The sequence below is a fragment of the Brachypodium distachyon genome, chromosome 1 (genome assembly GCF_000005505.3).
Source record: "Brachypodium distachyon strain Bd21 chromosome 1, Brachypodium_distachyon_v3.0, whole genome shotgun sequence".
Taxonomy (NCBI): Eukaryota; Viridiplantae; Streptophyta; class Magnoliopsida; order Poales; family Poaceae; genus Brachypodium; species Brachypodium distachyon.
In genome coordinates, this window is record NC_016131.3 from 59,980,919 (window position 1) to 59,986,430 (window position 5,512).

The 5,512-nt window shown below is 46.6% G+C and overlaps 1 long non-coding RNA gene across 8 annotated transcripts; it reads right to left on the reverse strand.

The window, feature by feature from the left end:
* Positions 1-273: 273 nt before the first annotated feature.
* LOC100827954 lies at positions 274-3,968 on the reverse strand. Of its 8 annotated transcripts, none has more exons than XR_001405525.2 (4): positions 2,167-3,968; positions 1,383-2,081; positions 1,059-1,133; positions 274-889 (listed from the first exon to the last, which is right to left on the reverse strand). It is a non-coding gene; the product is annotated as an uncharacterized LOC100827954 (long non-coding RNA). The 8 variants fall into 8 exon arrangements; XR_002961799.1 differs by having other exon boundaries at positions 274-1,133; positions 1,383-1,643; positions 1,707-2,081; positions 2,167-3,967; XR_001405526.2 differs by having other exon boundaries at positions 274-845; positions 2,167-3,967.
* Positions 3,969-5,512: the final 1,544 nt, after the last annotated feature.

Below are 5,512 nucleotides of genomic sequence, written 5' to 3' on the forward strand. Positions count from 1 at the left end.
AGGAAGCATAATTTGTGACGAGTGTCTGCGCTTGCATGAGATGTAAGAAAGTTACGTTGCAGCTTATAACAACATAGGATGCTGTTCAAGTTTGGTAATAAAATCATGTTGCCATCCAAAGCTTGCATAGTTGCATGTGAAGTAATATTATTTCGCCTGTCAGATCCGTGCATGTAGTGACGTAGGAAAGTTAGGAGAGGAGAACAAAGGCACCGTGAGGGCTCGTATTCTATTCGACCACCACGAGCCACATGAATATGTATTTAGGGAATATAAAAGTAATGCACTAATATGTTTCCTGTGCAAGTCATTTGTTCCATGAGTGAATTACAAAAGTTAATGGTCCATGTATCGGATCATTAGTTACATCATCTTCTTTTTGTCCTTGCTGCTTCCATCTTCATCCGAAAATTAATCAGTTACATTGCCATAAGGTACATCAAAAGTAAACAAGCCAGGCTGGTATATACATACACAAGGGTAAGCACCACAATCCTACTTCTACAAGGCAAGAAAAAACAACTAAAGCATATATACAGCGAGATTGTTCATAATGGCTCGCCTTCTAGATCAACCTGAAGCTCTGCTCTTTTGTCGTCCGTTTGCTGGTTGTGCTCGATGTCCGGAAATTTACGCTTCGATGATGGAGTTGAGGGGGTTTCTGCTCTCATCTCTGTTTTCTGCTACGGTTTCAATCCCGACGATTTTCCTTCCATTGAACGATTTTCCTTCCATTGAACTTCGTTCAGGGCGGGCACTTCCTGGCCTTCTGTTGCTCAAGTATTTGTTGCAAATATCTTGCATGCTTCTCTATGCGCAGCTGTAGTTCTCTTCGTATCTTATGGCTAACAGAACAATGACACGGTGCTGGTAAACTCCAAGATATTTTCTGAATTATAAGCAAGTTCTTTCATGAATAGTAACTAATTATTTTTACCGAACAACTGAAAAGGCATAGATTAATCAAGACTGCTGAAACAATCTTGCAACTATAAGCTGCAGTAGGATGCTTCTGAACATGCAGTTTCATCTTAAAAATGCAAGTCCCTGATACTTACCTCTAACTGCTCTGCTCATGCAGCTATTTCTGAACCTTGATTTACACACGCAGCGCCTCCGCCATTTGAAAACTCCTAAGAAATGAAAATCAATGTGAATGTGATGACTATAGTTTGCGCAGAAAAAAAACACTCACAAGCATTCCATCGAACATGTGCAAGTCAATTTGACCCAACATGATATTTCTTATGGCTGATGCACTTAACTATGCCAGTTGTGATAGCAGCAACTGGTATAATCACAAGACAAGGCAACAAGAGCATACAAAAAAAAAGCCCATCGATTCATCCAGCAAGTATTCAGCGACAGCATGACTGACTTACTGGGCGGCGTCTGCGGCGGCAAGCGGCATGTACAGGCGCACAAGGCGGTGGCCTCGTTTGGAAAATTGGGGAACGAGGAAGAAGAAATCAACGGCATGGGCCGATGTCGGTGGCCACGGTGGCAGCGAGGTCAGCGACGGGGCTGAGGGAGGAGCTGCCGGCGAGAGGGTGTGAGCAGATGTGGTCGACGACGAAGTATGCTTAGCAGTACTGGCCTCCATCCTCAAGTATTGGCAATGGGAATTCTTCAAGTGAGAAGCACTAAAAGGTTGTCAATTCCTGGTCTGTAAGCCTTGTGTTGAAAATTATCGTGGGAACAGATACCTTGTGGGAAAGGTGAGGCTAGCTTCGGGAGAGAAACGGTGGTCGTAAGAAAACAAGAAAAATTATGTAGAGGTTCATGAAACTAAACCACTGTTAATTTTCAAGCCTTCTGTGCAATAGAAAACATATCGTTAAACTGCCTAGAAATAGTACAAAGGGACCTTTCTTTCCAATTCCAGCAAGCTTTCAGGATCTTGTGAAATGCATCCACAAGTTTCGGGGAGAAAACATAAGTCCACATCTGATTCACAATATCTTTCAGTGCCAAATGATTGGAGATTTCGAGGGGGGTTATACCTGCTGATAAGGCAACTTTGCTGCAATCACCACTCAAATGTTGGAAAGGCTTTGGCAAACTTCCCTGAGTATTATTCACTTCAATGGTGATTGAAAGAAAAAATGAGATAGACAGCAGTCATATATATTAGAACAAACAGAAAACACCAAAAATATTGTTTACCTGCAGTTGGTTGACTAAGCCGAGAAGGCGAAGGTGATTAATTCTGGCTGAAAAGAGACATTGAATCGTGAGCGATAGTACAGCACAAGGATTTCACTTATGAGCAATATGAATGTCGATAAAACAAAATAGATATTTTCTGAAAAGAGACAATGAATCGTGAGCGATAGTACAGCAGGTAGTCCTTTGTAAGCAGCATCCCATAGTTGTTCCAGGATTAGTGTTCCATCTATTTGTCCGAATAATTTTCTGATGATTAATCAGCCTTCCAGTTCTACAGATTGTATATGTTACTTTGAAATCTATATTATCTTAGCTTTGTGACTGATATTAAATCAAAACAGCACAGCACTAGCCCCGCAAACTTCACAACGGTAAAACGAATAATTTTCAAATACATAATTGTGAGATGATCTGATAGATAAGCCGTTATTAGTAAAAATATAAAGTGCACCTAGTTAGAATCTGTACAGTAGAAAGAGTAACACATAGAAATATATTTAAAGCAACAGGAAAGAAACTGTGCTGCTCTTATTGGTATCATCACTCATCATTTCGTCAACCAAAACACAGCCTCAGAGGCCTATCGAGCTGGCAATCAGGACAACATTAAAGACAAATCGAGGAATTCAATGTTTAACTGAAGCAAACTGTTCAATGTTGACAGTTCGTGTAATTGGTAATGACATGATATATTTCACACTAGTTGTTTAAAGATACAAACTCCATTGAATAATTCGTAAGCAATTCTAGCCACAGCTCTAACCTTACCCAGATGTAAGCAACTCTTAATTTTAATCCTAGCAACATCAATCATAGCACAACTTATATATAAAGCATATTCTTCAGGACATTAACACAAACACATGGCATGCGGTTGAGAATAAGGTCTGAGAGCAAGAATTTTAGCTCCCACAATTATATATAAAGCAAGACAAGAAAAAAACAAGGGGAAGAATATCCTGAGAGATCCTGAGAGCAGTTGGTCTCCACCTCCTTGCAGGTTACTGTGATTACTTCCTCAAGGTAACCAAACTGCCGGCTAGCTACAAGTCCAATGGTCGCCACCGTCAACAACAAAGCTGTGTACAGATCACCCTGGACGAGAGTTGAAAGAGACCAAGGAGGAGAAGAATTAGCAAGGCTCCATTACGTTGGAATTAATCAGAGAGAATTTTGCCTCAAAATAATCAGATAGATTCTTGCGTCAAAGAAAAGAGATACAGAGGAAGGGGAATTGGTTTGATTGGTTAACTTTGAGTTGGGGCTGAATCTGAGCGGCTGTTGCGGCTACCAAGGAACCAAGCGGCGGCGGCAGCAGGAGCAGCATCTCCGTCTCCAGCTCACGCACGAGCGCCGGCGAGAGAGAGAAGAAGACTAGCGAGGGGCATGTTTGACGCAGGGGATCACGGCTCCGTGGTGAAGCGGATGAGGCTTTGCCCTGCGGAGGAGGAGATGGGGATGGAGGTGGACGTCGCCCCAACCGCCGGTGCCGGCGCCGCCTAGCCGCCCAGGCTTGAGCCAGCTTGAGCAAGCCGCGTAGCCAGCCGCCGCCACACCGCGCGTCTGCTCTCGCCGCGCCGCTCCTCCTGCTCTGATGCGCCGCCGTCGGCTGCTCCTTCCCGAGCCGTTGCCGCCGGCGCCGCTCATCCTCGCCAATCGCCAATCGCCGCAGCCACACCCCCACTCCACCAAACGAAAAATCCCGAGCCGCACGCACGATCTGAGGGAGCTGGGTTTACCTCCACGGGCAAACCGTCGTTGTAAAGAAAGAGCGGTAAATTACGTCAGTGAGACGCGGATGGAAAATTAGACGACCGTAACTTGCTCTGGCCCGGCTGGTTACATCTGGTCCGCGGTGAAATCCGGCTCGTTGGACGGAGCCGGGTGCAGAATAGTTATTCTCCATCCAGGGATATAATATATTTTCTATATATAATGTAATATATATATATATATATATTTCATCTTTCGGGCATTACATAGACATATATAAAAAAGAAAAAATACATATGAAATTTTATTCCACGCTCTTGGTAATCTTCTCTAAGGCTTTGGTATCATGTCTCCAGTGTACCGATTAACGATCGGAGCACTTTTATGGAGACTTGTACCGTCGGCAGCGAGGGTGGAGGCGGCGAGGGTGGCGGTGGCGACAAAGGTGACGGTGACGCACGGCGCTACGACGGGGCCGTAAGAGCTGCTGGAGGCGCCGGCGGTGGAGGAGGCGGTCCGTCGGTACGGACTCTCTCCGTCGAGCTCCCTATTCTCCGCTTCAATGGAGGAGCACTGGAAAGAGTCCCCAGACCACCGCGCCATGTCGATGGATCTTTGGTATCAGGGAAGAAGGCTAGATGGAAAGGCCGGAATGATAGCGCGGAATATATAGGCACAGAGCTCTTTCGAGAGATTTCCGCATGCCTCCGCAAGTTAAGATCCCTATTAATTAAGGAATATTGAAGGCCAGAGGGCGCATGGGAACACATCAGTTTCCCATGCAAGTCCCTGCAACTGCCCACGCACGCCGGTTTCCCATGCAAGGCCGCCGCGCACGCCTCCGCAAGTCAAACCGCTCTGGCGTAGAGTTCCCGAGCATTCATGCAAACCGCTTTCAAAGCCCACCACCCAACACTCATCACCGGAAACCACTCCCCTTCCCCTTACCATCGCTATTTAACCCGGCGCCATGGAACTACTTCTTTCTATTCTTCTCCTTCTTCTACACATCTTCACCTCTCTCCACTTCTTCTGTGCGGTTAACCGACGGGCAATAGTGTTCCAAGGCTGCACCTTCAACCAGCCACCCCTCACGGAGGAGCGGTTGTTCCCACCGGGCGTGCTTGTGGAGCGTACGCTCCAGGTGTGGGCGATGTCGCGCAGCAAGAGCCCGATGGCGCTGGTCAGGGACTTCCTCCACACCGGTTTCTTACACTGGGAGGCCGTAGGCCCTCCAATGTACCGCGTGGAGCAGCTCCGAGAGGATGGCGTCGACACAACCATCCTAGAGCACCTCACCAACAGCCACGACGCCGACTACCTCCTTGGCTGCGTGTACTGGTGTGGATGCGAGTTTATCGCATTCACGTTGTACAACGTGTACACCAACACGGCGAACACGTTCCCCCACGCCGGTCAGATGCACGGTCTCCCGTACGTCATGCCGGAGGTGGCGCCTGTGGAGGGACCTGCCGAGCCTGTCGTGGCAGCGGTGGAGGAAGCTGGCGGCCAGGAGTGATCGGCCGCGTCGTTTTATATGAATGTCGTTAATTGTAATTTTATATGAATGCCGTTAATTGTTAGAATTTGCACTGCATGTTCTATGATGATGAATTGTTCTATGATGATG